The sequence below is a fragment of the Peromyscus eremicus genome, chromosome 5, assembly GCF_949786415.1.
Source record: "Peromyscus eremicus chromosome 5, PerEre_H2_v1, whole genome shotgun sequence".
In the NCBI taxonomy this organism is placed as follows: domain Eukaryota; kingdom Metazoa; phylum Chordata; class Mammalia; order Rodentia; family Cricetidae; genus Peromyscus; species Peromyscus eremicus.
In genome coordinates this window covers 94048438-94072909 of record NC_081420.1, presented here as the reverse complement: position 1 = coordinate 94072909, position 24472 = coordinate 94048438, and positions in this window count along the sequence as shown.

Genomic DNA, 24472 nt, shown 5'->3' with positions numbered 1-24472 from the left:
ACAAGCTAGAGTCATCAGAGAGGTAGGAGCCTCAAATGAGAAAATACCTCCATAAGATCTGGCTGTAAGGGCATTTTCTTAATTAATGATTGATGTGGGAGAGCCCAGAGCAACTGTGGTGGTCTGGAAGAAAACAGCTCCCAAAGGGAGTGGCACTATTAGGAGGTGTGGCCTTGTTGGAGGAAGTGTGTCATTCTGGGGGCAGACTTTGAGGTCTTTTTCTCATTTCACTCAGTGTGACAGTCAATCAACTTCCTGTTGCCTGTCTATGAAGATGTAAGGATTCTCAGCTCCAGTACCACTTCTCCCTGCCTGCCACCATGCTCCCTACCATGATGATAATGGACTGAACCTCTGAAACTGTAAGTGAGGCATCCCAATTAAATATTTTTCTTTATAAGAGTTGCCATGGTCATAGTGTCTCTCCACAGCAATAAAAACCCTAAGACACTAACCATAGACTGGTAGTTCTGGGTTCCATAAGACAGCAGGCTATACCATAGGGAGCAAGAAAGTAGGCAGAACTCCTCTATGGCCTCGACATCAGCTCCTGCCTCCAGGTTACTGCCCTGTAGACGTTCCTGTCCTGATTTTCTTTGATGATGAACAGTGATACAGAAGTATAAGCCAGATGAACCCTTTCTTCCCTAAGTTGCTTTGGACATTGTGTTTCATCACAGCAATGATAACTCTAACTAAGACAGTCACCATGTTTAATCCTGGCTATCAACTTGACCATATCTGGAATTAACTAAATGGTAAGCCACTAGGCAGAGGTATAAGGGATTTTCTTGAGTAAGTTATTTGCAGTGGGAAGATTCTCCAAAAGTGTGGACTATGCCCTCCAGTGACACCTGGTCATAGGAGGTTCACCAAAGAACTTTTGCTTTTGCCTGTTGGCATTAATTCTTATTGGCGAGTTCATCTATACTGTTGTTGCCTCTGCTGCTGCAGCATTCCTTCACCAGTTTCTTTGTTGTTTCAGATGTAGATGGAAGACAAGCAATTCTTCAGGAATCTTCCAAGCCTGCAGTGCCAGTCTGGAGCTGCAGAGGCATCTAGCCTCCCAGACTGCACAGCTACGAGGTTCTTGGAATCTCCAGTGTAAAGATAGCTATTGTTGAACTAACCAGACCATTCTGTTGGTTCTGTTCTTCTAGAGAACCCCAGCTAGTATATAAAGGAAGAGGGGAGGGGAATAAGTCATCATTTGTATGTGGTTAACACAGGCTAGGAATTACATGTTACTTCATTTCTCACAGAAACTCACTTTAAATGATAAGACTTGATAATAAAAAGCCTGCAAAGGGTATCTAAATATATAGCATTACACCAGAGACATTGACCTAGGTCTATCTAAGTCTAAGCTCCATGCCCTGTTCCATGAGCCAGGCTGCTGCCATGAGGCACTGCTGTGTACCTGCTGTAAAGAGGCTTTTGCATCTGAGAGCTAAGATGACCTGAGTCTCATGCATGACTCAGGTATATAAATGTTCAACCCCACCCACAAGGCAAAAAATGGTCCTAACTATCACATGTTTCAGGAAAAAGATGTTCTCCAATGATAAGGGAAGATAAAATCCAGGGCCATCCCTTTCCAGTAAGCAGATAATGGATTTGTGATGTTAGAGATGAAACCTACCTAGGGACTCCTATAGGTTAGAAAAATCACTCTAACCATGAGCTACAGCTCTAGCCCTCTCATTTTGAGTCAGACTCTTGCTAAGTTGCCCAGACTAGCTTTGAACTTACTTTGTAGCCCAGGCAGGCCTTGACATTGTAATCTTGCCTCAGCTTCTAAGAAGCTAGGGTGACAGGTCTGTACCACCATCAGAGCTGGTTCAGCTATGAATCTTAATAGCCATTAAACACATCTAGGTATCCATGCCTTGAAAACACAGCTGAATGATATCCTTTGATCCCAACAGGGAAGATTTTCTGGATTTTTAGTTCTAGCCACCTGAAAAGAGAGTCCCCATGAAGAACTGTCCACATTTGGTAGTCTGTGGCATGTCTCTGGGAAAGTGTTTTAATTGAGTTAATTGATATGGAAACACTCAGCCCCCTGTAAGTGGGCTTCCCTACACACGGGGTCCTGAGCTGTGTAAGAGCGAGGAAACGAAGCTGAACACACAAAGCAGCTAAGCGAACATGAATGTATTAACTTCTCTCTCTCCTTGACTGTGGATATGTTGAGACTAGCTGTTTTAAGTCACTGCCTTGATTTCACCATGATGATGGACCTGTAATTATGAGCTGAAATAAACTCCATTCTCCTCTAAGTGGCTTTTGGTTATTATATTTTGCCACAGCAACAGGATTATATCTAGAACATGTTTCTAAAACATGTCTAGAACACCATGCACTGACCAACTAGCCAAGCAGTTACCCAAGGACTGTCCCTTGTATTCCTCTATTTACTAAAAAACAAGATAGACAAAAATGAAAACAGATTTCCAGTGTCACATATTTCCTGATTAGTTGGAGCCCAAGATAAAATTCTGACCTTATCAGGGGATCGAAACATCTCAGTTTATTCCAGAATGAGAACTCCTTTGAGGCTATGTTGCATCCCTCTTGAATGCCTCATTTCCAAACATCAGACTGTCCCAAGAATTTAAGGTTAACAGCTCCCTGCCACACAGCTCACAAGTAGTGTTATTATTCAAACTAGTGTCTGCTTCCCCCAAAAGGTGATGCTCTTTCCACAAATGCTGCCCAGCCTCCTGCAGCAACAGAGACTAAACATGGAGAAGAAAGCTTGAAATTCCACTTGTCTGATTAATACTGAGTGCCTATCTGGAGATTTATGTTTGTTTTTCTACTAAATAAATGGTTATAACATTTCTCCAGCCAAGAATACATTGGGCTAATTAATAACAGCTTTCTTTCAAAGTCTACTGTATAGGAAAATTCTGTCTCCAGAGACCAATCCTTCACAAAGTCAAAGGACAGACCATCTCAAGGGTCCCTCACTAAAAGACCCCAGAGACTAGACACGTTGACATACAATGGCCACTTACACAATAGCTATGATTAGCACTGGTAAACCAGGAGACCAGCACAGAATTGTCAAGTAGAAAATAACATGGCTGGGATAGAGGAAGAAAGAAAGGAGAAGAAAGAAAGAGGCAGAGAGGGCACAGACGAGGGGAGAAAATAAACATTGTGAACACTATTATAGATTAAGCATCCCTTATCCAAAATGTTTGGAATCAGAAATGTTGAGGATTTGGAATTTTTCCAGACTTGCAAATAATTGCACAGACTTTTCTAATTGATCACTAATAAAAAACAAAATCACCGAGCGCTCCAAATTCTGCGATTCTTTGAGAGCTTGGATAATGAATTGTGCAGCTGTATTCTCTGAGCACTTTCTGTGTAGAACACGCTCTGTCCTTTATAATGTGACTCTCCAAGTTCCTTATTCAGTATTCCTGTATTTTAGATGAATTCCCTCATACAGCACACTTCATACACAGCAAACAGCAGGGCTAGATGACCTCATTCATGCTATTAAGTGTCTCTTTAATTATGGCGTGGAGCATTGCTTTGTTCTAAAAGTTTCCCATATACTCTTACACTGAACTGTTAACCCTTATCACTGTGGTCTGTGTACCTTGAAGTCCCTGATCACTGTGGTCCATGTTTCTGGTTGTCTGTCATCATTGTTGTCTGTGTTCCTAGATTAGATGCTCCTAATCACTATAGTCAATGTACTTTGATTTCCCTCTCACTGCTGTGGTTCATACTGTGAGTGATAGATGCCCTTCATCATTCTGGTCCAAGTACCTGAATGCCCATCAGCATCCTCACCTGATTCTTGCAATGTTTGCATATGATGAACTATAATCCTTGTAGGTGATGCTCCTGCTAGATGGAAGTCAGATCTGACTCTGTTATGACCTGCTTCATTACCAAGTCAGACCTTTTCTGGGCTGCATTTCTTTATCTGTATTCAGTCCACACAATTACAGAAACCCAAACAGTTCCATTGGAGTAGATAGTGATGTTCTGTATGGAGCTCAGGCTTTGGCAGGACCCAATGCATGCTAACCCAACACATCTCATGATCTCAGCAACTGAGCAGCAGTGTTTTCAACAGCATCTTCTCTACTGATATGATTGATAGGCTTAAGTATTGCTATCTTTATTTAAGTACTGAAATGTTTCTTTTGTGATGGAAAACAAATGGCTTCCTAAAAACAAACAAACAAACAAACAAAAAGCCCCTCCTCCTAAAGTTTTCTCTTGTCCTTCGAAGCCTCTAGCAGCCCCAGCTATATCCAACAATGCTTCCACATGTCCAGCAATCAGAGGGTTAAAGCCTGGCACAGTTGCATCTGACTTTCAAACTCAGGGATGTGACTTTTATCCATGTTGGTTTGTGGCCATGCCTGACCATTTGTCTTAAATGTCTTAAATGTCACCACTTTCTATAGAAACTTAGAGACATTTCCTTTCCTGAGAGTCACTTCTGAGAATTTCCAGCTCATCTCCTCCTCCCTTGTCTCACATCTGTGTGTTTCCTCTAGCTGTAAAATAACTTCACCGCCTCCAGCATTTATTAAGTACCTGCCATAGTCTGACTCTTTATGAGAACGATTTCATATAATCCCTAAATAAACCTGCTGGGCAGGCTTTGGGGTCTAGAAATGATGTTTTACAAAGGAAGAAAGAGCCAGAGGCTCTGAATGCCTGAATAACTTCCCCCAGTTCAGTATCTGGACCCCTTTCAGCTAATGCCTCACCATGTGTCATCGTCATCTTTCCCGTTTTGTGTAATGAAAGGTATTTAAAAACAAATTCCTTATTACAACTAGGAGATTTATTCTTACCTGTTCCCAATCATTTTAGCATGCCATCCACTTTTTATTTCTAAGATGTTGCTTGTAATGCATTTACCCATTCCTGACAAAATTATACAAGTACCCAGACTCTTCTAACCAATAATATCCTAACGGCTTCTCACTACAATGGGGAGTTTTGTCTCACATGCTGGGACTATGAAGTCACCTCCACCACGCTGCATTCATAAAATTATTCACGCTTAGGTTCCACCTCCCACACTTGCATTTTCAATTTATATTCATCCTTTTCTACTTCCTTGTTATAAAATAATACATAGATTTAATGGAGACAGGCTCTGCCACCGTGAGATGGCTAGACTTTGTGGTTTCTAGGAGTGGAATGATTCAGGATAACTAACAGAAGCCCAAGCACATTACCATTCCTTGCTTGTGACAATACGCGTTGCTGGGTCTTCAAAGGCTGAGCAAGTTTCCAGTGATTTCCAACAATTGCAGTTGTCATTTTCAAATGATGGTCCTTTTCAAACGCCAAGTGGAGTGAAGAAAAAGTGTATGCTATTGCTGAGTCCACGGGAATATGACTTGCAACAGCCTATGTTACTCCCTTGTCTGCGAATTTTCTGCCCTGATTAATTACAAAGACTGCCAGAGCGTGTTGACGTTAGTTAAAAGCATTTGCTCTTTCCAGCCTGTCGTTATACCCGAATTAAGGATTTTTGTGTTGAGGGAAGGTCAGGAGAGTTCAGATCTGTTTTCCACTGATAAATCTTGCTGTCCCATAAGGATTAAAGGAACTCAAGACTTTCATATGTAAAACTCATACACGATCGCCTGTGTGTGTATGTCCCCATGATCAAAGGGCTCTTGCCAAGTGAGAATGCCTCAAAGAGATAATAAGTAATTTGTTCTCTACAACATTATAATTATCTAAACCTCTACAAAGTCCTGGAAGTAAATTCTCTAATCAGAGTTAATTAGCATCCTTGTTGCTTTGAGTTTGGCTGACCAGTTCTCTTAAAGGCACACGAACCTGAAAATGACGTGCTTCCTCTGAGCCAACTTCTTAAACTTCTTCCAAGTTAGGTGGCGAATCTTCACACAGTTAGCTTTGACCAATTTACTTCAATTTTCTAAAATCAGTTGGAAAAAAGGTTCACTGTGGTCCTCTTCTATATTTATTAACTATTTCATGGTTTTATTTGTGGGCTCCCAGCTCTCTGCCAAGTGAGTTTTCAAGGACTTACTACCCTCCAATTCAAAGCAGTAAGATATAAACAAATTGATAAATGGAAAATTGATCTAATTTACCTTTAATTATTTTAAGAGGACATAATGAAGACCATATTTGGGGGTGAGAAACCTAGATATTAAGTCTCAATTGCACATACCCCAAGTTTCATGCCATTTGCCCTTTTGTAACCTTTCAAGTGATGGTGATATCCCTTATATAGTCTTTTAAATGCTGGTCATTGGACTGAGGCAATAGCTCCATAGGAAGAGAACTTGCTATGCAAACATGAGGACCTGAGTTCAAATCCCTGATCTGTAATCTCAGCACTGGGGGTAGAGACAGATTAGCCTAGCTGAAATGATGCAATGAGAGACCCTGTTTCAAAGGAAGGTGGATAGAAGAACAACAGAGGAAGACACCTCGCCCCCCTGTCTATGAACACTTAAGTACATGCACCACACATGCACATGAGCTGGTCATTGTGAGGAAAATCAACCAAATAAATTAGCAATGACTTCACCTACCAAGGATGTACTGGAAGCCCATAGGGGGCTGACTGGGGGCACTCAGGTGACATGCCAGATGTATTTTTCTAATACTGAGGGCTGGAATACAGACCCTCCCAGCCAATTTACTCACTTAAAGTCTTATAAAAGTTATGTATAGATCCCTGGTGCTGAGTTTTCACATCCAGATTCAGGTTTTACTCCTTTTATTTAGAGCCCATCTGACTTAAATACACTAAAGTGTCTAGGCTGACCTCAAAGTCACAATCCTCCTGGCTCACCTCAAAGTTATAATCCTCCTGCCTCATCCTCCTAAACTGTGGTGTTATAGGAGTGCCTCATCAATACTGGTTTTACCATTTTCCCCCTATGTTTCAACATTGTCATACAAGTTCTGTCTTTATCAATCTTAGATGTGCAGGTTAGCATGTTCATTTCTGAGCCACAGCAGTGAAAGTATAGAATCCATTTTGGCACATGGACAGTTTCTTTGTGGCCTTGCGAAAAGTGCTAAAAAACATTGATTGATGAGTTCTTTGTCATTATGCCTTTGACTTTGACAGCCTAACTTTATAATGCGAGACTGTAGGCATAAATTTCTGTCCCACTAGCCAGCTCCCCAAAACCACACAGAGTCATATTATTAATTATAAATGATCAGCTAATAGCTTAGGCTTGTTACTAACTGGTCCTTACAACTTAACCCACATTTCTTATCTACATTCTACCACATGGCTCAGTACCTTTCTTTAACAAGGCATGTTCATCTTCCTTCTCCCTGTGTCTCCTCGTGACTCCACTCTCATTCATCCCAGCACTCTCTCTCTGTCTGCAAGTTCCACCTAACCTCTTCCTTCCTAGCTATTGGACATTTAGCTCTTTATTAAACCAATGAGAGCAACACATCTTCACAGTGTACAAAAAGATTATTCCACAACATTTCCCCCTTTTTGTCTAATTAAAAAGAAAGATTTTAATTTCAACACTGTAAAACTATATACAACAAAACAGTTATCAATCAACTGTCTCACCCACTCAGAGGGCCTGATCCAGTTGGTGACCCCTCAGCCATTGGTTCATATTTCATGTGTTTCCGTTCGTTCGGCTATTTGTCTCTGTGCTTAATCCGACCTTGGTCACAACAATTCTCGCTCATATAAACCCTCCTCATTCTCGCTAATTGGACTCCCAGAGATCCACCTGGGGCCTAGTCATGGGTCTCTGCATCCAGATCCCTCAGTAGTTGGATGAGGTTTCTAGCACGACAATTAGGGTGTTTGGCCATCCCATCACCAGAGTAGGTCAGTTCGGACTGTCTCTCAACCGTTGCCAGCAGTCTGTTGTGGGGGTATCTTTGTGGATTTCTGTGGGCCTCTCTAGCACTTTGTTTCTTCCTATTCTCATGTGGTCTTCATTTACCATGGTCTCCTATTCTTTGTTCTCCCTCTCTGTTGTTGATCCAGCTGGTGAGACAGTTGATTGGCCTGATCTGTTTGGGAGGCATCCAGGCAGTGGCACCGGGTCCGGTGCTCATTGCATGAGTTGGCTGTTTGAAACCTGGGGCCTATGCAGGGTCCCTTGGCTCGGCCTGGGAGGAGGGGACTGGACCTGCCTGGACTGAGTCCACCAGGTTGATCTCAGTCTGTGGGGATGGCTTTGCCCTGGAGAAGATTGGAATCGGGGGCGGGCTGGGGGGGAGGGTGAGGGGGGCGGGAGGGGGGAGAACAAGGGAATCTGTGGCTGATATGTGGAACTGAATTGTATTGCAAAATAAAAATTTTAAAAAAAACTAAAAAAAAAAAGAAGTGACATATTGAAAAGCAAAAAAAACAGTTATCAAGTAAAAATTACAGTTACAATATTTAATCCATTTGTATTTGACAAATTTAGTGAAAATACTCTATTATCTACCTTACCTTTGTGAGTCTAAAGTTTTATACCTAATTTGCTTTTTATCATTACTAAGGAAAACTATAATTCTAACTACTTAGTCTTTAACTGCTTCAAAGACCCCAGAAGGATGTAATATTATCTAATGACAGGGACATCTGGCTGCCTGGACAGTCACCCAGAGTTTCTCTGCAACATTGGGGCATCCATCTCTGGCCTACAGGCCTAGTGTATCTGATTTGAAGGACTGTCTTGTCTTGTCTTGGCAAAGTTCTGCAATCACTTTCTTTAATGTTCTGTTTGTCCAATTTGAACAGTATTATATCAACAGTTGAGGTGAGGGCAGTTTCTTGCCCAAATTGACAGCTTTTGCAACAAAGAAAATAAACTCCATACAAAGGTTCTTTGATGCCCATCATTTTTTTTCCAAGACAAGGTTTCTCTGTGTAGTTTTGGTGCCTGTCCTGGATCTCACTCTGTAGACCAGGCTGATCTTGAAATCACAGAGATCTGCCTGGCTCTGCCTCCCAAGTGCTGGAATTAAAGGCATGTGCTACCACTACCTGGCCATCCTTTTTTTTTTTTTTTGGAAGTTAATTGGTGCTGTTAGAAGTAGTGTCTCACTGTTGTGAAAAGTCTTATTTTATTAAAACATTTTAAATGTCATATTCTGTAGGTCTTCAAAGTGTTTGAGGACCATCTACCTATCTAAATATATATCTGTCTAACCTTGAAAACATATCTAATATGACTACAAGTTTTATTATAGATGACTAACTACTAAGCTGCTTTTCTTAATTATAAATTACATTTTTAAATGAGTTGCATAAGTACAACACCCCAAACAAGACTAGAAACATACATACAGTATAAAAAAATAACTTTAAATTTGTATCAAGAAACCAAAATCCATACCAACGTAAAATATTTTGAGATTAATAGTTGCTTTTTGGATTAAAGTGAATTCAATAATCTATCCTTTTGTCTCATTATTTTTATACTATATCCATCCCTCTTTTTTCCTTCAAAAGGAGATCTTTTTTTTTTTTTTTTTTTTTTTGGTTTTTCGAGACAGGGTTTCTCTGTGTAGCTTTGCGCCTTTCCTGGAACTCACTTGGTAGCCCAGGCTGGCCTTGAACTCACAGAGATCCGCCTGGCTCTGCCTCCCGAGTGCTGGGATTAAAGGCGTGCGCCACCACCGCCCAGCTCCCAAAAGGAGATCTTTAAATCCAGCTCCTTTATTTAGCTTTTTATTCGACCATAACCAATAACAACCTTTAACCAACCCTCCCAAATGATGACAAACATCCATAAACCATCAAATGACCAAAAATCACAACCCCATCTCTTGGGAATGGGAGTGTTGTTTTTTCTAGACTGCTTCCTGCTGTCTGGTGGTGTAGGCATCTTTGGGGGACCCTGAGAAAATCAGGATAATGTTCAAGTCCTGACTGGAGTAGTCTATGAGGCTGAATCATCTCAGCCAGTAGTCTTGAAGCTGTTCTGGATTCAGAACTCTGAGGAAACCGCAACAGAGGTGTTCTGAGATGCTGGATCACCTGGACCATTCATTTTTATTGGTGTCTGGTCCCCTGGCTCTGGAAACACATAAACTTTCAAAGGTAATATATAGATCTGCATTAATACAAGTATAGATTGTGCATTGTACACAAGTCAGTCAAAGATGATTTTTTTGTTGTTGTTTTATGTTTGAGCAGGTAAAATATCCATCCTGTGTCTTGTATTTTTTCTAGGTTTATTTCTTTACGTCTGTAGCCAAGATTTGCGGGGGGTCTTCCCTGATCAAACCTGATCCTCTTTTCCTCGAATGAATACACAGTCTTTTGTTGTCTGTGGAAATAAAAGCATAACCTCTCCCCAAATGTAATGCATTTTGACTTACATTTTGAAGTTAAGACATTTTTAAAATATATAGGCTGGTTTAGTCTAGCAGTTTCTAAATCTAGTGTCTCTCAGCAGCTATTTTTTGTTCATCCACAATCAAAAAAATTAAAGTCAATACAACACCATACAAGATCCAGACTCCTTGTGTATTTCTCATCTCTATGTGACTTATTCTTTTTTATTATTATTTCACTTCTCTCTTTAAAGGCTCTATTTTAAACCATTTTTTCTGTGACTGTCTATACTCTCTCTCTCTTTTCTTTCTTAAGCCTATGTGCATTTTTAAACATACTGTAAGAGGTTTTATCTATCTGGATCTGTCTTTACTGAGCATCTGTAATGTTCTCTGATCACATGAGATGAATCTTAAACTGCTATGTCAGCTGCCAGTGTGGTTCAGCTTATCACATGGCACTGACACATGCATCTGGTGGCTGCTCCAGTCCACAGACAGTCTCTGTATGCTGAGGCTATCCAAGAGACCTTGATCACCAGAAAGCTGCATTTGACTCTGTGTTCCAAACTTTCAAAAAGCTTTTTCAGGCCTTATGTGTATGTACATGGCCAGACATTGGGTGCCATTTGTAGGCATAATTTTTTGTCCTGCCAGCCAACTCCCAAATAATCACATTATTAATTATAAATGCTCAGTCATAGCTTAGGCTTGTTACTAACTAGCTATTACAACTTAAATTAATCCATATTTCTTATCTACATTCTATCATGTGGCCTAGTACCTTTCTTCAACATGGCATGTTCATCTTCCTTCTCCCCAAATCTCCTCATGACTCCACTCTCCTTCATCCCAGCACTCTCTCCCTGTCTGCAAGTTCCACCTAACCTCTTCCTTACTAGATATTGGACGTTTAGCTTTTTATTAAACCAATGAGAGCAACATATCTTTACAGTGTACAGAAAGATTATTCCACAACACAAGACAAGAGATCATTAGTGAAATGCCTTAGAGTTTGTGTAGCTTTCATATGCCTTGTCTACATGTACAACAGACCTTGAGCCAGGCATATCGAAGATGTGTGCTTTATCCCTGAGCTATGGGAAAAGTAATACAGTTCCTGAAAGGTCAGGAGAACTGCTGTGGTTTTTACAATTAAAATATGTAAAGGGTCAGAGTATTGCTTCTCACTTGTACCACACATGTATACAAGCCAGTCATTGTGATAAAAAAAAAATCAACCAAATGAGTCAGCAATAACCTCACCTGCCAAGGACATACTAGAAGCCTATAGGCTGGGGGCTCTCAGGTGATAGAGCAGATACACTTTCCATTTCTGGAGTGTATTGCCTCCTCTTTCCTGGGCGAATGCCAGAGAAAGAGAATTCATTCATAAACTCTAAATATAAAAGTTCAGCTTGCCAGGAATTCAAACAAATGGGGTTCTGATGGTGTCTCTGCCAACTCAAAATAGTAAGGAAATAAGAGCTTAAACCAGCAGTTCCCAGTCAAGGGTGATTCTGGATTTGTGGGGATGTGTGGGGCTGTCTAAGGACATCTTGGTTGTCACAATTCAGAAATGGATGAGATAGATGCTACTGTTATCTAGTGGGTAGAGGCCTGGGATGCTGTTAAGCATTCTATAGTGTCCAGACAGTTCCTTACAACAAAAAATTATCTGATCCACAATGTCCATGGTATGAAGTTCAGAAAAACCCAGTCTAGAAAAAGCACTTCTGTGATAAAGAGAGAAAAACAAAAGACTAGAAGTTGTTATTTCCAGACTTATAACATGGTTCTGCCTGCTGTGAAATAGTAAGAAATGTCTAATAGATTGATAAGATATATTTCACATTTAACATGGACAATTATCTTAGGGTTTTTATTGTTGTGAAGAGACACCATGACCATAGCAATTCTTATAAAGAAAACATTTAACTGGGGTAGCTTGCTTACAGTTTCAGAGGTTCAATCCATTATCATGATGAAGAGCAGGGTGGCATGCAGGCAGACATGGTGCTGGAGTAGTAGCTGGGAGTCCTATATTTTGCAGGCAACAAGAAACCAACTGAGAGACACTGGGAGGTATCCTGAGCATAGGAAATCTCAAAGCCTACCCCTGTAGTAACACACTTCTTTCAACAAGACCATACCTACTCCAACAAAGCCACACCTCTTAATAGTGTCATTCCCGATGAGGTTATGGGGGCCAAATACATTCAAACTACCATAGCAATTACTAGAAAAATGAACCACAGCATCCAGAAATTTACTTTAAAGCTTCGTTTTTCTTGCTATTTTTGAGTACCCAGGAGTTTCAGACTCTGTGATACAATACGAAACCCATGTGTAGACTATTTGTCTTGTGATGTCATGAGGAACACAGGAGAACAAACATAGCTTAGTAGATGATAAGAAACATCAAAGGGGGAAATCCTCTGAACTGTTATATATACTACAGTTTCCAGCTTTAAGATGAAAATGCGCTTTGGGGATTTTTTTTTCTTATTACTGCGTCATATGAAAAGAAAATGCTCCAAATAGACTCTTTATGTTTGGATACTCTCTTTAAAACCATAAAAGACTTACCCAAATATTTAAGACATTATCACCTTGGTAAACTGGTAACATAATTGTAACAAATAATTTGTAAGCCTTGAAACTCAAAGCTAGATTAAATCTAAACTGATGATCACTGCAGACTCATGCATTTAGACACATGGTAGGTAGGATGAGCAATCTGTTTTCACCACCAAACTGTAAATCCATCATCTGTGAGAAGACTGAATTTTTCATTCAGGAGGAACTCCTCTAGCTTGCCTTGCTAGGGGAATCCAAGAAAAGCAGTAGGAAAAATGACTTACAACTTCCAAAGGCTGAGATGATCTCACACAGACACTGTCCCTTAAGAGGGGGAAAAACTAGCTGAATGTGCACAACCCAACAATAAAGTTCTAAACACACTTCTAGGAGTGATGATGAGGAGACAAGGCTTGAAAGAAGATTCCAGCATTTTCTTATGGCTTTTCTAATCAAAGACACCTATAGACAACCTGATTTGCATGCACTGAAATAAAAGTTTGATTTTTTATTTATTATTATTTATTTATTTATCCTTTTTATTATTATTATTATTATTATTATTATTATTATTATTTTGGTTTTTAGAGACAGGGTTTCTCTGTTGGGTTTTTTTTTTTTTGGGTGCCTGTTCTGAAACTTGCTGCTAGACCATGCTGTCCTCAAACTCACAGAGATGCGTCTGGCTCTGCCTCCCCAGTGCTGGGATTAAAGGCATGCACCACCACTGCCTGGCAACATGGGGATATACTTAACCACAGGTATTGTCTGTGTCTTCTGTCTTCCAAATGTGGTTCCTGGAAATAACATATCTTTATATATGAAGTATCAAATGAATCACATATAAACCAAAATCATTTGAGAAGTGATTAGCCAAGGGTTTATCATAGTCTGTCTAGACAATAAACAAAATTAGTAACAAAGAAGGACATGGGAATGGAGGTGAACCAAGTTGTGGTGGTACATGCCTTAACCTCAGCACTCCGGAGGCTGAGGCAGGTGGATCACAAGTTCAAGGTCAGTTTGGATGAGAACTGGGTAGGAGAGAAAGGGAGAGGAAGAGAGGTAGAAAAGCAGGAAATGGGGAAAGGAGAGGAAGAGGAAGAGGGAGAAAGAGGGAATGAAGGAACCAAGGAATTGAGGAGGGGTGGTATTAATGACAATAGCATCCATAGGCTCATAGATTTGAATGTTTGGTTCCCAGCTGATGTTTTGAAAGGATTAGGAGATGTGGACTTGTTGGAGGAGGTGTGTCTCTGGGGCTGGCCTTCCAGCTTTAAAAAGCCTATGCCAGTCCCAGTACTACTCTCTGCCATGTGCTTATGAATTACATATAAGCTCTCAGCCACTGCTCCAGCACTATGCCTGCCCCCTGCTGGCATCTCTCCCACTCCATCCTTCTTCTTCTCCCTGTATCTCTGCTTGGATTTCCCAACTGGCTGTAAGCTTCCTTGCCATAGGCCAAAACAGCTTTATTTATTATCCATTGAGAGCCACACATATTCACAGCAGACAGAAAGACATCCCACAGCACTTCCCCTTTTCTGTCTAATCAAAAAGGAAGGTGTTAACTTTAACACAGTAAAATTATATATAAGAAAACAGTTATCAAGCAACAATTGAAATTATAATATCTAGTCTATTTGTATTTGGCAAAATTAAAGAAAATACTCTATCATCTACCCTATTTTTGTGAGTCTAAAGTTTCATATCTAATTTACCTTTTATTATAGCCAAGGAAAACTATAATTATAACTATCTAGTCTTCAACTCCATTGAAGACCCCAGAGGGATATAATATTACCTAAGTAAACAGGAAGTGCATTGTAAGCAACTTCCAGAATTCTAGAAATGACAGAAACATTTGGCTGCCTGGACAGTCATCCAAAGTTCAAATGTCTCTCTCCAGTTAAAAATCCTAAAGACAATATAATAATATGCAGTATCCAGATACTTTGTGTAGTTTCCATCATTACATGGCTTAACTTTTATATTATTCTTACTGTTTTCTTAAAGACTTCATTTTTTAAAACTATTTCTTTATGTAACTGCCTATATTCCTTTTCCTCTCTCTTCCAAGCTTATATATACTTTTACACACACTGTAAACTGTTTAGAGTTTTATTCCATCTGAATCTGTCTTATTGTGAATCTGTAATCATTTTTTGACCATTGATTTAACCTACAGTGTGGCTAGGATGGAAGTGGAAGCCCTGGATGCTGGCTCTGCCCACCTCAGCTTCCCAACATGGCAGAGGTACATTTACTGGCAGCTCTGGGATCCACGCTCACCTCCAACTCTGGAAAGCAGAGGGATCTGTGCCTCCATCAAGCAATGTGTAGCCCCAACCCCCCTTTTTTGTACTAGCAAAAGCTAAATCTACCACACAGTGCACTGCATGGTTTGGAGATGGCTCTGTGTACCACGTTGGGAATCCACCATGCTGTGCTCAAGCCCGAATGCCACAGGTCTCTATACAGCAGCATCTCTGTACTGCAGCCCCCATGAGGCATACCAACTAGAAAGCTGCTCTTAGCTCTGTTTTAGTAAGTTCTCTCAGGTTTTAGGTGGAAACTCTTGCCATCACATTTGGACGCCAGTTGTAACAAGAAGCTTCTCGGTCCTGCCTGGCCTCACGGTCCTGCAGCCATTTATAAAATAATCATTCAGAGGCTTATATTAATTACAAACTATATGGCCTATGGCTTCACCTTCTTGCTAGCTAGCTCTTTCATCTTAAATTAATCCATTCCTATTAATCTATATGTTGCCACATGGCCATGGTGTTATCAGTCTGCTGGAATCTTGTTGCTCCTTTCAAGGTGGGCTGGCATCTCTCCCAACTCTGCCCTTCTTCTCCCTGTATCTCTGCTTGGATTTCCCAACTGGCTGTAAGCTTTTTTGCCATGGGCCAAAACAGCTTTATTTATTATTCAATGGGAGCCACACATATTCACAGCATACAGAAAGACATCCCACAGCAGTCACTGATCACCTTTGATGTGGACTGGAGTTACAGAATTTCTACAACATGAATGGATTAATACTTATTTCATAGGATAGCTGTAGAAGTTAAACAAGATACTCTATGAAAGGGCCTGGAATGTGGACATGCTCTATCAAGTTTTCAGAGCTAATATGTCTTGGTCTACTAAAGTTTATATCAAAATGACATAATCTATGCAGTTTATAAATAAGAGAAATGTATTCCTCCCAGTTAGGAAGCTAGGAAGTCTAAAATAAAGGTACAAGTTATTGGTGGAAGTATTAAGGCAACTCCACGTAGTTAAAAGTGAGGTTTATTTTGTGGGGTAACTTACAAGTAAAGGGATAGGTTACATGGTCCAGGAAAGGTGAAGCTCAGTCCAGTGGTATTTTCTGAAGAGCTCTGCTCAGTCTACCTCCAGTGTCCAGGATCCAGGAACCAAGAGAGCCAGCATATCTGGCTCCTCTCTCGGCCCTGCCTCATAGGCGTGACAGTTACTGGAAGCCTCAATGGGGGTAGTACTTCCAGGTCAAAGCTGGAACAGCTATCCACTACAACAAGTGATGTGGTATGTGGAGATAACCTACTTTCTGATGCATAAGTGAAACTTTTCCCTTGTGTTCTCACATGAAGAAGCTCTGAGGTCACTTCTGTCAGAGGAATAATTCCATCCATGGGGTGTCTGCTCCATGACACGTCACCTCCCCAAAGGCTTCATTTCTTACTGAGGACTTGGGTTTTAACACGTGAAATCTGAGGGGATGTGAGCATGCTGACCAGAGCAGAATGCAAGAAAGAACCAAGAGAGGCTTGTTGCCTGTAGCCTCTGAGCAGAAATTTGGGATTCACAGAGGTGAAAATGGGAGGTTTGTTTTGCACTGGGGAATGTAAGCTATAGTTGAGAAACTAGACTTAGGAATCCAATCTTGGGTGGCCTCAGGTAAGTATGTTGATATCTTCAGGGTCCTTCTAGCAGTAGAATAGAAATAGAGGGGTATCTGCCCTTTTTCTCTGTTAGCAAGTAATTTATACAAAGCAAAATGTTTAGATTAGGTCTGACAGATGAGAAAGAACTCAGGGCTGGAGAGATGGTTAGGAGCACTTGCTGCTCTTGCAGTGGACCTGGGTTCAGCTCCCAGCACCTACATGGTGTGGCTCAGAACCAGCTGTAATGCCAGTTCCAGGATATCCAATGCCCTCTTCTGGCTTCAAGAGGCTCCCGCACACACCTTGATGCACATAAACTCATACAAGCACACACACATTCATGTGAATAAAATAAACGATTTTTTTCAAAAGGATTCAGTAAATGTCACTTTGTTTTTTTGCTTGTTAGTTTGGTTGGTAGGTTGGTTTTGTTTTCTTAGTGCTATAATTATTACTACTAATACCCAGGACTAGCTAAAACATCTCTCAATGAAGATGTTTGGGAGAAATTGAGGTTCATGATTGGCCATTTTTTAACTGCAACTTGGAAACTCACTACTTAAGGCCATGACTCAGTGAGAAGTCTGCTGATCTCCTAAGCCTCTCTTCACTCTCAGTGTCTCTGAAAGCCAACTCCTTACCTGCTAAACTAGGCAGGACCTTCAGAAAGGCCTCCCGTTGGGAACTGTCTGCACTGCTAAGTCATAGAATTGCACTTAAGTCTCTGGTCTATTTCCAGGCAAGTGGGCCTTTCAGCATCCCACAGCAACTCCTGGAGGCTCAGCAACATCTTCACAGAGTTCCTGAGATGGTGCCTCCCAATAAAGAACAAGACAAAGTAGAAGCTGGGGGAGAGCTGCATCTTGTGTTACACTTGCGCTCTCCTAACCGTTCCACCTGTGATTTACAGCTCCACGGAGGGGCAGGGCTATAACTCAGAAGTGAGGGAGCCGTGTGAGCACAACACTGAGAAAGAAATGAGAAGCAAGCTCGTCCCAGCTGCCCACACAGGAGAGACATGGACTTCTTTTGTTTTGGAGAAGCAGAAGCTAAGAAAATCAAGAGACTAGAACAGAGGAGTGAAATGCTTAGCAGGTGCCGGAGCCTACACACAAGCAGATTTGGGGAAATAATCACAAAAGTGCACAGCCAGTTTTACCAACAGGCCCTAAAATTATTTGGAAGACCATGTCAGGACTTCACACAAAATTCAGATTCCTCATCTGTGAAACCAATTAAGGTGAATAAAAAGAAAATCGAAAAAAATGTTTTTGTGAGTCTCTGCTGTACACATACTCTCAGGTTTTGAGTTTGTTTATTTTAAAAGCTAGAATCTCCCACATTGAAACATTTGGGAATAAGGTTGAGATTTGGGCTTATATAAGAAACATTATTTTTTGAGTGGCTTTTCCATTAAGTATTTATGTTTAAATGTTGTTGTGTATCCTTTAACATTTTCTATTAAAATGCAATTCAATTTCAGCCAGGAAGTCTTAGCTGTATGTAAGGATATAACCGTATCTTACCTATAAGATTTCTATTTTAAATGTTTTTATTTTATTTTATGTGTATGGGTGTTTTTCCTGTGTGTGTGTGTCTGTGTACCTAGATGCCTGGTGCCCAATGGTCGGTAGCTGCCATGTGAGTGTTGGGAATCAAACCTCGGTCTTCTAGAATGTCAGCCAGTGTACTGGGTCATCTCTCCAGCTCCAAACAAATGATGCTTTTATCTCAAAGAGGGAAGATGGGCATGCACAGGTAAGGTTCTTGGCATTGTGGTTGGATCTTGTATAGGCCTCACTTTCTACTTCCACATAGCTCTACCCAAAATAAAACCAGACAGCAGACAACCCACCTACATGCGGAACTACAAGAAGAGAAACTGAGTGGCTCAACAGCCTATTTGGCCACAGAAATAACACTGGGGAGAAAAATTGGAATGATCTAGAAAAATTCTGCTGTAGATTGTGGGAAAGGATGCCCAAGTGAGGAAACCATACAATGTATGACACGGCCCACACCCTCTGCATGTGGAGCTTGGGTCACCAGCAGACAGTACCAAGTCATGCTTTCATCCTCCTTATCATAGAGTCTGTGCCAGTTGGAAGATAGGATCTGAATGTGAAATAAATGACTCTACCATATAGTCTTCTACTGCTATAAAACAATGAACCAGGGCAACTAATATAAGGCTGATTAGTGACAGCAAAAAGAGAAAACCAAGTCCCTTCTTAAAAAAGTAATGCAAACACTATTGATTGTTTTAACAAACAGGTTAGTTTCGGGCAAGCATCAGAAACACAGAGATCTGTGACTCCCATCCTTCCCAGAGCATCCTGATGCTCTGAATATATAAGGGAATCTGTGACAGGTTATCAGATGAGGCATTCAAGGATGAGAGCAAGCATGAACTGAGGAAGAATGAGTACTTTAGACTTTATGTCACCAGGACTATAGTGGCTAATGTTGGTTGTTGATTTGACGGGATTTGGGAGCAATGAAGAGACATACCTGTGGGTGGGTCTCTCCAAGAAGGTTTAACTGAAGGGAGAAGATCCTCCTGTAGAGTATATGGCACCTTCCACCATGGTCCTAGATAAAAAGAGGTCCATGGGAAAAGCCAGGCTGCTTTTGACTGCCTGCCTTCACCTCTTACTGTGTGTGCATCTCCCCTGTTGCTACTACCGCAGGCACCATCCACAGTGTTCTTCAGTTCAATAAGCAGTAAATATCATGAGTCACACCACAAACACCCATCTCAGTGCTTCACTCAGTCCTTCTTCCATGCATGCCTGAAGCCTGCCCTTCTCTTGTGCAAATAATGGAAAAGCATGAATGGGAATGCTCAGAAGGCAGTAGGGTGAGGAGTCATTTAAAGCCAAGCGTAGAGACTTGGGGGGAGGCATGCTCAGTGGGGGAAAGTTTATGTGTAAACATGAGGACTTGAGTGTCATCCCCAACACCCACATAAATGCCAGGTATGGTGGCACGTGGTATCTGTAATCCCAGTGCTCCTGTGACAAGGAGGTGGAGATTAGGAGATCCTCAGAAGCTTGAAGGTCAGCTAACCCTGTACACGCAGAAGTACACTGAAAAGGAGACCCTTTCCTCAAAAGATAGGTGAGGACGTGAGGACTAACACCAGAGCTTGCACTCTGACCTCCACATGTGTGCCACGGCATCTGCGCACCTGTGTTCACACATACATGTACACATAAATGCACTCATGCACATGCACACATGCGTGCAAGTACACACACACACACACACACACACACACACACACACACACTAAGCATGGTTGCCAGGCAAACCAAAAATTAAATTCCAATTCTGTCTCTTGATGGTGGACAAGTGAGTGACCGTCCCCTGCCTTGGCCCCATCCCTGTAAAAGGGAGCAAACACAGTGACTTCCCCCTAATGTTTTTTGATGATCAAGACCCTAAACACTGACCGTTTGCACGTATTAGCCATAGCATCCCTCTACCAGACAGCAACAGTAAAACAAGAAGTTGTGGCAGCAACAGCAATAGCAGAATTAGAAAAAAAAAAAAAGTAGTTGTAAAGGTAATAACAACATTGGTGGTTGCAGACTACTGCTAGAAGGAGCAGTTGTACAGCACTGTAGTGACAGTACCAGTAATGATGTCATCATCCAGCATCAGCTTCAATAGAATCAGTAGTACTAGCTGCAATATTGATAGCAGCAGTAGGAGTAGCTGGTCTATTCATAGTTCTACCAATAGCATCATCATCATCATCATCATCATCATCATCATCATCAACACCACACCTTCATGGAGCCTAGTAACTGCTAACCCTTTGGCAACAGTAGTACTAGAAAGTTCCTTTGGCTACAACTTAATGATCTCTCAACTAAGTGACAGAAAAAAGAAAAAGGAGGGTGATTTTCCATCAAAATTACATTCAAAGACTAACCAAAAGAACATGATTCCCTAGGTTTCATGTATTTGAAATTATTCCCGGAGCTACCTTATCAGAACAGATTTCAGTAAAAGAAAATCTGTCTTTCATCTCAATTACTGTTCCCGAGAGCTAGTAGTGAACAGAGGAGGTCCTGTGCAGACATAGCCTTCTACTCTAAGCAACGGGAAGTCGTGACAAATACAAGGGCCTAGTACACATGGCCCCAGATATCTACTTATTGCCTGGGAAGGGAGCAAGCGGCTGTAACACCCAATCAACACAGGGAAGGTCATTGTTTTAAACTTTGTTTCCTTTTTGATTTTTCTGTAAGTTAATGATACTAAATGAACTTACTTTGCTACAAAAAGAATGAGATTACAATTTCTGGAGTGTCTGTAGTGTGTCATTGGTTTTCCTTCATTTGTTCATTACCATTGAGCCTAGAATAAAGGGCAACCAGGGTTCAAAGAAACCAAGCAACATAGTCATAGTCATGAGAAAGCTGGGAACAGCTTGTTTGATGTCAGACCTGTGTCCTCAGTAACCTGTGCTGTTTCCTGAACCTGTGCAAGGCAATTTTTTAAATGCCCCATTTTCATAGCTTGGGGCTGCTATCACAAAACACCAGTGACTTGTAAACAGTAGAAATGTACTTTCCACAGCTTTGGAGGCTGGCAGTGTAAGGTCAGGGAACCAGTGTGTTTGGGTTCCCATGAGCACTCACTTCTGGGCTGTAGATGGCTGAATTCTCATGTGGTTGAAGAAGGAACGCATGAGTGTCATGGGCACTGTGGTGGTTTGGCTTGATGGCCAGCTTGAGGGGAGAGAGAACAGGAAACACATCCACCAAGGTGAACTGGGCTCGCTCTATGTTGCTCTTCTCACTTCCTCCAGTTGGCTTCTTGTTCAGCTGAGGTGAACTGCCCTCTTGTTCACATGCTCCCACCACCATGATATCCTGCCCTTAAGTGGATCCAGAGTCAATAGAACTGAGGCCCACAGACGGTAACCTCTGAAATTACAAGCAAAATGATTTCTTCCTTTTATTTTCATTTTTAATCATTTTACAACATTTATTTTAATAATTTCTCCCTCGTTTAGGTGGCTTATGTCAGGTGGTTTGTATTCTGATGAAAAAATAACCAGTTCAAGCAATTAATCCCATTAATGAAGGTTCTAGCCTTATGACCTAATCACCTCACACCATCCAAACCCCATTTCTTAACACCAACATGTCATTGTTAGGTTTCAACATATGAACCAGAGGAAGAGGAGGCCCCAAACTTTCACATTGAAGCACACACCTATATCCAACTTGGTTTTGTGCCAAGCATTCATTAGACATTTTGTGCCCAACTCTATGTCCTGGCCCCTTCAGTGATCACAGGTACCAGCCTAAGGGCCTTCTTCAGCTTCTGGAATCCTTTACCTGCTTGCTCCACAAGGCAGCAGGTCAGAGAGCAAGAGAACAAATGCTCTCAGAGATGATTTCTTCCAGCCAATGATGGGTGGGCATGGCGAGGAAACACCCCAGCTGCTCTATCTCAGGACAGTCCTACAGAGCCATTTGCTCTTCATGACTCCAGGAGTTCCCCACTGACACCAAGATCCAATGGTCCCAGGAGTTGCTGGTCTGACAATGTATTTTTCATCAGTTTACCCCTCCTTCCTCGCCTGGCCACTTTCCCACTACTTTTTGTCTCAGTACAGCTGTTTTTCTCGTGTTCCAGTCTGGGATCTGCTTCTCAGGGAGCTCAAACCCAGGCAAGAACCAGAGGAAAGCTGGTGGACGTGAGAATTCTGCTCATAAATCCAAGCATCCAACTTCAGGACCACACCCAATTTTCTAAATCCTTCGGTATCTATCTTCTTAATTAGCCAAAGCCATGTCCAAGATGACGGTGCACACAGTTAAATATAACATTGTTGTGACACTCGCCTTACTCTGAGGGAACGCTGTGCTTGGGGTTTAATATTGTCTCAAATTTCTATCAGCTTTTCCATTGTTGTAAGTAAAGTGGGATTAACTATTACCAGCTTTCCAAGGAAAAGGAAAAAAAAACTGATGCAAAAAAATTTCATGTGTAATACAGATCTGAGTTAGGGAACTGACAAAAAAAAATCTCATCCTTCCAATTATATGTTAAATAAAGAACAACCACACAAGCAAGATGGAGATGGGGAGAGGTTGGAGAATGTGAGGTGGTGGCTACTCGAGTTTTGGGGTGCAGTGATAACAAAGCAAGAGCAGATGGGGTCCTTTATAGAAAATTTTTATTTTTCAAGGGAATATTCTTATCAAAACTAAAAAAGCAAAATATGGGAAGAGGACAGTATTGTGATTTGCCTATCAGGAACCAAATTACTTTCAAATGGAGTCTCATGTAATCGTCTACAAGATTTCTGTAAGAATTGTTGTCACCATTTACATAGGATGGACAGCATAACAATACTTCAGCCAGTGGAAACATGCTTAGCAAATGGCAGACTAGAATTCAAAACCCAAATATATAGAGAGAGCTGTGCATGATGACCCATCTCTGCAATCCCAGCGACTCAGGAGTTTGAGCTCAGCCTGGACAACAAAGTGAAATGATGCCTCAAAATAAAGTGAAAGGGCATGAGGGTGTAGAGGGTAGAACTCTTGCCCAGCATTCATAAGACTCTGGTTCAATTCTCAGCACTGTCTACCCCTCAACCTCAAACACTATAGACTACAAAGCCGATTGATGTCAATAGTATACTGTATACCATGGTTTGCAAGGATCTTTTTCTGTTTTATTTCAGGTGAGCAGGCATGGAAGTCAGAGGACAGCCTGTGGGAGTCTATTCTCTCCTTCTACCATGTGATTCCTGACTAACAAATTCAGGTTATCAGACTTGGCAGGAAGTACTTTAACTCATTGAGACATGTCATGGACCCTGAAAAAAGTTTTCAATGAAGTCAAGAGATAAAAAGGCAGATCATGACAGTTGGAGACTAGCTTGACTATATCAGCCAAGTCTCAAGGTTGGTAAAAGAAACACCAGCACTCATGGCCAGGGTATGATATTTCCATGTTAAACATAATTTCATAGAGCATCAATACTGCCAAAAATAATGATAGAAATGTGAACAGAATAAAGCAACAAAAGATAAAATCATTCCCCAATCCTGACTGATTAAAGGGAAAAACAAAAACAAAAACTAAAAACAAGTGCAAACTCCAAACCAAGTAATAATTTATTTAAAAGACCAAATAAAATCCTGGCTACAAGTTGTAGACAAATTTCTAAACAGTCTTATCAAATAAGAAACACAGAGCCAAATACAGAGGTAATAGCCAAAGAGATCAGAGAACTAACAAAGATCCATGACTACCTTATCTTAACACCTTGCTGCCGTCGCTTCCCCAGAGAGAGTTTCTTCCTGCCTAACTTGTGTTTTATTGCCTTCCTGTTCTGCCTTCTCATTGGCTCTAAGCCCAGCCACATGACTTCTTTGCCAATTCCTGTCTATACAGACCTCCAGGTCTCTATGGTTGGTATTAGGATTGAAGGCTCGTGTCACCACTCTTGGCTGTGTCCTTGATCAGATTAAGGGCATGTGCTACCTGCCATGTGATCAGATTAAGGGCATGTGCTACCACCGCCTGACTTCTGTTTATGGCTATGTGACCTCGCTACGTGACCTCAGATCTCCAGGCAAACTTTATTTATTAACATAGAAATAAAATCACATTTCAGCCCAATTAAAATATCACCACAACAAGTA